Source organism: Agelaius tricolor, unplaced genomic scaffold (genome assembly GCF_023055355.1).
Source record: "Agelaius tricolor isolate 1412-34295 unplaced genomic scaffold, bAgeTri1.0.p SCAF_8, whole genome shotgun sequence".
Lineage (NCBI taxonomy): Eukaryota > Metazoa > Chordata > Aves > Passeriformes > Icteridae > Agelaius > Agelaius tricolor.
The window spans coordinates 27,224,185-27,232,121 of NW_027269268.1; the positions used below are offsets into that span (position 1 = coordinate 27,224,185).

The 7,937-nt window shown below is 34.4% G+C and overlaps 1 long non-coding RNA gene across 8 annotated transcripts in view; it reads left to right on the plus strand.

Annotated features, from left to right (window-relative positions):
• Positions 1-7,937, plus strand: part of LOC139592345 (uncharacterized) — a 98,187-nt gene that overhangs the window by 69,121 nt on the left and 21,129 nt on the right. For 6 of the 8 annotated variants that reach the window (XR_011679976.1, XR_011679972.1, XR_011679974.1 and 3 more), the window contains 3 exons: positions 1,622-1,725; positions 4,784-4,891; positions 6,973-7,046. This is a non-coding gene — a long non-coding RNA (uncharacterized lncRNA). The remainder of the gene's footprint in view (positions 1-1,621; positions 1,726-4,783; positions 4,892-6,972; positions 7,047-7,937) is intronic. The other 2 variants (XR_011679973.1, XR_011679975.1) reach the window with 2 other exon arrangements.

Sequence of the window (7,937 nt, forward strand, 5' to 3'; positions counted from 1 at the left end):
ATAAATATTTACAGGAATATGCTGGCAGAATCTCTCACAGTTCTTGTAATCCGTTATTAAAATTCTGTTTTGTGGATATTTCATGAATTTATGGAATTCCTCCTCGATGAATAGTTACATCATAACACACAGCTGAGCACAAGGCGGCACAAATTTTGAGTCACTGACTGATTCAGGGTGAAACATTTACCAGTGAGGAACACTTATCTGGACTTCTGTTTTTTCTATTTGAGGCCTCTGTTCTTCTGAGATTGATTCTGTTTCCAGATGGCCTCTGAATATTTGCAGGGATAAAAATATATGCATAAAGCATGTGGGAGAATTCCTCTTAAAATAATGGAAAAGGAGGAAAATATCCCACTTGGAAAAGCTCTGGGTAAAGATAACCATTGTTGTTTCTCTCCAGGCTTGTTGCAACCTTGTAAAATGCCAGTAAGAGTAAGCTGAATTTTCAGTTCATGTTTGCAGTTCCTCTAACATATATTTCATACCTGAAAGAAAAGAATATTTTCATTTATGCTTTTTGGAAATGGTGGTTTTGAACATAGTAAAAGCAATGATCTGGTGTTGCAGTTCCACAGCAGAGAAGTGCTGCTGATTTGCATGGGAGTTCTCAGATGGCCACTGAAAATTTAATTTTGGATTAATCTGATGCTTTTTCTCCTTCTATGTATTTCATTTTATGTATAGAAAGGTGGAGACACTAATTTTTCTGGCCGCTTCTAGCACTTCAGAAAAACCCAAAAACATATCTCTGTTTTAGAATCTGGTGCCTTTCATTCAAAAAAAAAAAAGAAGTCTTGGTATGTGGACACTACATATTAAAAACATTATGTGGATGTTGAAACTATTATGTCAATTTTTAGGACTATATGCTTTTGATTTTCTACATAAATATTTCTTTGTCAAACCCTTGCGTCACTGAAGAACCTAAAATACCTTCAGATCTATGTAGGCCAAATATTTTCCTTCTCTGTTTAACAGTCCCTAGTTGGACCAGGGGCTTTTAATAGCTCTTGATACCTGATTATATACAAAGACATAAACTATGTTTGCCACTGGGATTGTAGCCAGATATTTATTTTTGCTTAATTTTCCTTTTTTTTTACATATTTTTGTGAGTCATATCAGTCAAATATTTATTAGTGTAATAAGATATGATTGTACTATAGGCATCTGAGTAAGAGGTCTATGCTTTCCTGCATAGAACCTTTATTAAGAAATGCTCTATGATTCTCTGAATAAATGAATCATTCAGAATTTCAAATGTTCTTTAAATAATATTTGAGTAACTCAGTGTATTACCAAAGAATTATTTCACCCTCTTTGATATTCCCAAGACTTTTGATTTCTTGGCACACCCAGAAAGCTTCACCACAAGTGATTAAGGTTGTGAATGACTTAAAACATTGTGGGAATTACCTTTTATCCTGATAAAATCATATGGTAAGTAATGCACTCATTCATTTTGAATAAACTTTCAATATTTGAAGTTAGTTGGCACTGATTCTTCCCCAATGTCATTTTCTGAAGCAGCCTCAGTACTCAGTCTGAACCACTTTGCCATGCTTTTTGCTGCATAAATTATTAAGTTTTACTTTGATGTTTTATTTCATTTTAGAAAATATCAATCACCAGTTGGAAGGAACCCTACTGTTCTTCAGTCTGGGGGACTCAGCAGTGAAGAAGCGAAGAAACTTTTTAATTTTGCTCTCCCAAGACTGGGTCAGTCAATGAAGCAGGCAAAGTATTGAAGAGCTATCCACCTTCACCCTAGAGCAGAAAGAGATAATTCTTTGTTCTCGGCTGTTGTATTTTATGTAATTAGGATATATTTTTTCAATCATTCTGGATGCATTCAAGTTGTAAGTGGCTCAGGATGCACACAGTGAATTATTATACTGTTGGCCTATACTGGAAGCTTTATGAGCTGTTCTGCATCCTGATTTGTTAGAGGAAGATGAAACCCCATAAAAGTCAAGCTGAAAGCTACAAAAAACATTACTGCTTTGTTTTTCCTATTTATGAAGCACTGAACTGTAAAGTACTCTAATGATAGCTTGTATTAATTTTAACAAACTTGAAAATCTTGCTGACTAGTCTAACATTTAGGTCCTTTTTCATTCTCTTTCTCACCAACCTTTAGCTTTTTGCTGGAGGCACCACATTTGTTATGTTAGCGTAAGCAGATAATTACAAACAGTTGTAAAATGAAACACCACCACTGGTAAAGCTGAGAGGCTTTTAAAAGTTTCATCCCACCCAGCTACAAAAAAATCAATTTAAATTAAAATATATGGATTGTGAACATAGCAGTTTTATTAAAACAGAATCTTTTTTTTTCATTTGTTTTGCTTTTTAAATAGCTTCAGTTCTGTTAGAAAATAGAGAAAATATTCTGTTTCCTAAAACTAGCATTTTCTGCTTCTTGTTTTCTACTTACACCTGAATGGTAGAATTTACCTTCCGAAACTACCCATGGGATTTGGGGGGAAAAAAAAGTATTCCCTCTTCTCACAGACTGGTTTTTAACTAAAGGTTAAACTGTGTAGCAGCTGAATCTCAGGTGATCCTGACTTGTCTGTTGGAGGTGAAGCCCTTTTGTAAGCAGGGCTTTATTTTGCAAAGGCACAGGGGATGTGTTGTAGCGGGGGTAGGTTAAAATGCCTGATGTGTTGCACTGAAGACCTGAAGAAGAGAATACTAAAGAGGGAATAATCAGTGTTAAGAGAATAGCATGGGTACAGCAAGTGCCTCCTCATCAGGTAAGTTTAGGACATGAAAAAAAACCAACTGTTGGTTCATTTGAAACCTTAACCTGCAGCTGCATCTACTGATGCTGCTTCAAACTTTATTTATGTCTAGGCAGAATGTATTTTATATATGTCCTGCAAACATTACAGCTCTTAATGCTTTATTTGGCCTTTGTTCTGTATCCCATTACCCTGTGTGAAATTCATCTTGGGAGCAGACACTGGGCACAACATTACATGAGGCTCAATGAAGTTGTTATAGTAAAATTTAATGGGATGTGGACTATGTGCTGGCCCTTTTCCAAGGACGAATTTTACCTTTTTTTGCTTGAATTTCTGATTTCTTCCTTTTTGAAAGTTCCTCTATTTCTGTTAAGGTCTCCTTATGGTCCTTAGAAATAAATACGTATTTTAGTTCTTTATTAAAAATGTGACAAGAATACTAGCAACAAGGTAATATCTTTTCTATTCTTTTATCTTAGTGAGACTCTTTGCAGAAAAGGAAAAAGAAGGAAATACAAATTCATTGGCACTTCATAAATATTATTTGTAAATCATATCCTCAAAATCATATTCCTTCTTTGTTTTTTTCTTGTCCCATTTTAAGATCAGCACATGCTCCAGGGGACCTTGAAAAAATTGGAAATATGTTATGACCACTTTTTTTATTTCCATGCTACACAAAAGGGTAATCAACATTGCAGCACTGTAGTTCTTTGATCCCCTGACTTTATTATGCATGGGGAATGTATATTGCATGCACCGGTGTTTACTAAGCTTGTCTTCATATGATTCTTGATAAACTAAGAACAATGTCTTAAATCAGGAAATGAGGATATATTTTATAGTAATCATTTTCATCAAGTTACGGAATTCACTTTTACAGTCTTCCTAGCACTGACCTTTTAATACTTTTGTGTTATAATTTAATAATTTGCTGTCTTTTTCAACTATGGTAGTAATTTTAATGGGGTTTTTTCACACAATAAGTGTGTATGCAAGTATTTATGCATATTCAATTCTCTGTATGCTTCATGGAGGTCACATATTCAAGGAGAGCAGATAGTTCAGGAAAAAATTCCTACACATATGCACACGCACTCAAGAACAAATTATTTATGATGCAGTTTTTTCTGATAGAAACAGAAGTATATTGAGTGAAAGGGAAAATTTTAGGCTAAAGAAAAGATACTTCAGTTGTTGTCCTTGCATTAGGAGGATAAATAGTAACTATATGCAGTTTTCCAGGGTTAGTGTTAGACTGTGTAAGCAAATGTGAATTGCAAGATAGGAATAAGGCATATGGCAAAGTGGTTGAATATCTCATTGCAGGAATTGTAAACTGATTTCACTTTAGGTCAGTTATTGATATTCCCCAGAACTCAAACCATAGCTTCAAGAATCCTTCTTCAGCAATATTCTGCATTCGTCTCAAAAATGGTGTATTGTTAATTTTTTTTAAAGGAAAAATTAGGTTTAATTTAAAAAAAAGGAAAAAATCCCTTGCATTTTCAAAGCAGTTTTAAGAGGCAAAAAGAAAAAGAAAGTGCTTTATATCAAGCTAAATAAATGACTGAAAGAAGAGAAGGTTGCTGCTTTCCAACTTCTTTCTTATGTCACAGCTTCAAAATGTGATTAACTGGTTGTTACACTGTGTAATAAATATGCTTCAACTGAAGAAGTGTTCAATTGGCTGTTAACACTTTAAATTAATCAGTGTGTACCTCACAGCCAGCTAGAATTCATTTTTGTGACTGTAAAGTGCCATCTCTGTCATCTTCTACTACAACATATATACACAGTATTCTCCACAAAACCTTTAAAATAGCTCTGAAGTGATCTCCAGGGACCACACTTGTCATGAGATAATTACTGTCCTGTGCTATATGAAACTCTTGACTGCTCTTCCTCTTCCAGGATATCCCAGGAGAATAATCACTGTATAACAATGTCTTTTCTATTGTGATTTAATATCTTCTTATGCTGATTGACAAAGCAGCCAAAGACAAAATTAATTTATCTCGTTCCAGTAGTTTTGTGGCACAGTTTGAAGCAAAAAGACATTGGGCAATGCTGTTCAGAGGTGTACAAATGTCCTCCTTTCTGAAACCAGGCTTCAGCTACCTACATTTCAAAAGGTATGCAACCTGACATCTGGTGAGCTTGTTTTTCTCAGCCACTTTTTGTAAACAGGTTTAAGATCTCCCCAGCTATTTCTTAGCTGCACAAAGCATAGCTGCTGATATGGTTATTAGATCTTTACATACCAGTGTGGTATATAAACACACAGGTGGAGAAGAGGCTGATATTCAGCACCTGGCCAGTTCACAGTTTGGGTCACCACTGCCAGGTGGGGTTGGGTTGTAAATCCAGATCCCCAAATATGGGAGGAGGTAAATAGGAGGAACTGTGCAGGCTGACTTCACTGAGCAGGGAGGGGGAGGGAAATTGCTGGGGAAACCTCTGCTCATGTGTACATTTTCCTGGGAGAATGACACAACTACTTCTCTTAGGCTCTCCAAGGGATGGGGTATTCATCTTGGTCAGGCTAAAACCTGGAACACAACTTCTAGGGCTAAAAAGTTGCTGTTCCTGGCCACTTGCCACCAGCACTAAGGTTCAGGTTTGTACACCAGTATTTCATGGAACAGTTTTTCACCTCACTCCCATCCCAGCCTCTGTGGTGTCTAGGCCCCAGAACAGCACCTCCTCATTCAGGGGACAAAGTCTGCATTATTTTGTAAGATTTAATTGTATATTTTTGTAAGATTTTTAAGGATTTATATCCTTCAAAAGACATGGTATTTTGAAAGGAAAAGGGAACCAGGTCAGAGGCACCTTGAAAAGCACAGGAGTAAAAAAAAAAAAAGCATTCACAAATGCAAATTAATATTTTAGTTGTCAAAACAAGGATGAATGCTTCTTAAATATAGGATATTAGTTTAGTGAATGCTTTTGTGCCTACACGGTCTTTTGAAATACATGCACCTCTTCACAAAAAAAACCCAAAAAACCAAAAAAACACAAAACCAACACCTTAATTTTTATTTCTTATATAATTCAGCAAGGAAACATATGAAAACAAGGCTGGAAACCATTTAAATCATTGTTTCATTTATCTGGAGGAAAAAAAAATAAGTGAAAATTTCTGATTTCTCACTCTCCAGATGAAAGACAGAGCAAAAAAAAAATATACCAGTGATTTGTGATAAAGTTTTTTATTTTTCCTTAAGATATTTATGAAACTATTATCTTTATTTCCCCTTTTTCTTCTCATTTTCTTTGATTTGTGGGAAAATTAAGAAAAGAAATTACATACACAAAAGCAGCCCATAACTGCTGCATACTCAAATTGATAAATGTGAACCATACCCAGAGTGATATTTAACAGAAATGAAAATATGAAGGTACTAAAGTTATATCTCTTTTTTTTTCCTCTTCATTGGTTCTGTTATTAAATGAAAAGAAATCGGAATATGATGTATCTTCGCAATGGACTCTTACATACTGAAACACCATTTAGCGTTATTAAAATGTGAATTATTCCTGTAATTGGAATTTTTTTCGACACTAAAACAATGATTGATGTGCATAATATTCACTTGATAATTCACCGAAAGTACAGTAACAGTAAATTTCTAAAAGCAATTAAGTTGTCTTTTGTTCACATTGAAATTACAAGCAAAGAATACTTATTAAATTAATAAAACTGATGCATATATAATTGAGATTGAGGTAGAAACTAATATAGACTGAATTAAAATGTATTTTTACATATAATAAGCTTCTAATAATACTTCTGCTTGCTTAGAGAGCACAAGCTCAATCTATGCACCTTGATGCAGAAGTGAAAATATATGTCTTGGTTAGGCAATGCTAAGTTAATAGTTGTACTCAATAATCTGAGTGGTGTTTTCCAGCCTCAAAGATCCTGTATCACTGAGACGCTCATGACAGAAAGGAAGTTTTGTAATTGGAAAAGCCAGCCCACTCCTTCTTTCCTTTATGCTTCAGCAGAGTGGTTTCTCTGTTTCTCTGTTTTCCATGTAGAAAATAAGAATTTTTTGTCACCTTATTGTTATGTTGGTTGTCATCAGTGTAAGATACTGAAGATGATAAAGAAAGTCTCAGATGCTACGGTAACAGTGGCTTATGAGCCTGGCCAATCACTAAAAACCACTTTATCATTTGAATAAATGAAAAATGTATTTGCTTGTAGAGACAAAGAAAATTAAAAGAAGGCTGAAAAAAACTGGAAGGACGAAGAGCACAAAGCAAAGATAAGCACAGAATGTAAGTGAAACAGTGCTGTGGTGACGTGCAATGAAGAGTTTTATAGATAATTAAAAACAAGTGACTTGCAGAATCACCTTAAAAGCAGGAATTATATAAAGCCTTCCCATTCTGGTCAAGAAACAATCTGCCATACTTTGGCAATGCATATTCTATGGTTGTTATATATTTTACAGGGAAAAATGTTTAGAAAATATTATTTTTACCACCACTCTTTTGATTATTAATACCTATTCTCAATCATAAAGACTGAATGCTCAGTATGTGAGGGAAAATATACAATACAAATTATACAATATAAAATATATATAAAATATATATAAAATATATAAATATATTTTATATATATAAAATATATATAAAATATACAATAAAAATACTTTAGAAATCTCTGAAATTGAGGTGAAAGATGTCCTAGCCCATGTCAGGGGCACTGGAACCAGATGATCTTTTAAGATCTCTCCTAACCTAGGGCATTCAATGACTCTGTGATGACTCTATGAAAAGCTTCAGTCTTACTGCAATCATCTAAAGTTTTCTACCTCTTTGTAGGTTACAAAAGACAGCCTTCTTGTGCTTTTGGGAACTTAGACTTCTTGGATTCCAATTATTGTAGATACAGTGGAGTACCATGTGCTAAATATTTTTCTAATTTTGCTAGTTTAGGATTGTTTCTTGGAGAGAAAATTCTCTGAATGAAAGCAAAGCACTTTCTTTCAAACACAGTTGTTGTTTGAAACTATTACTATGTTACACCATAGCTTTGTCAAATTTTCCTAGAAAGCTTCCTAGACCTGTTTCTAAGTAAATGATGTATCTGTTGTGTGCATATGTATGAATGTTATTTCTAGGTAAATAGTGGCACTGAAGTCCTGCCCTGTTTCCTTCTGG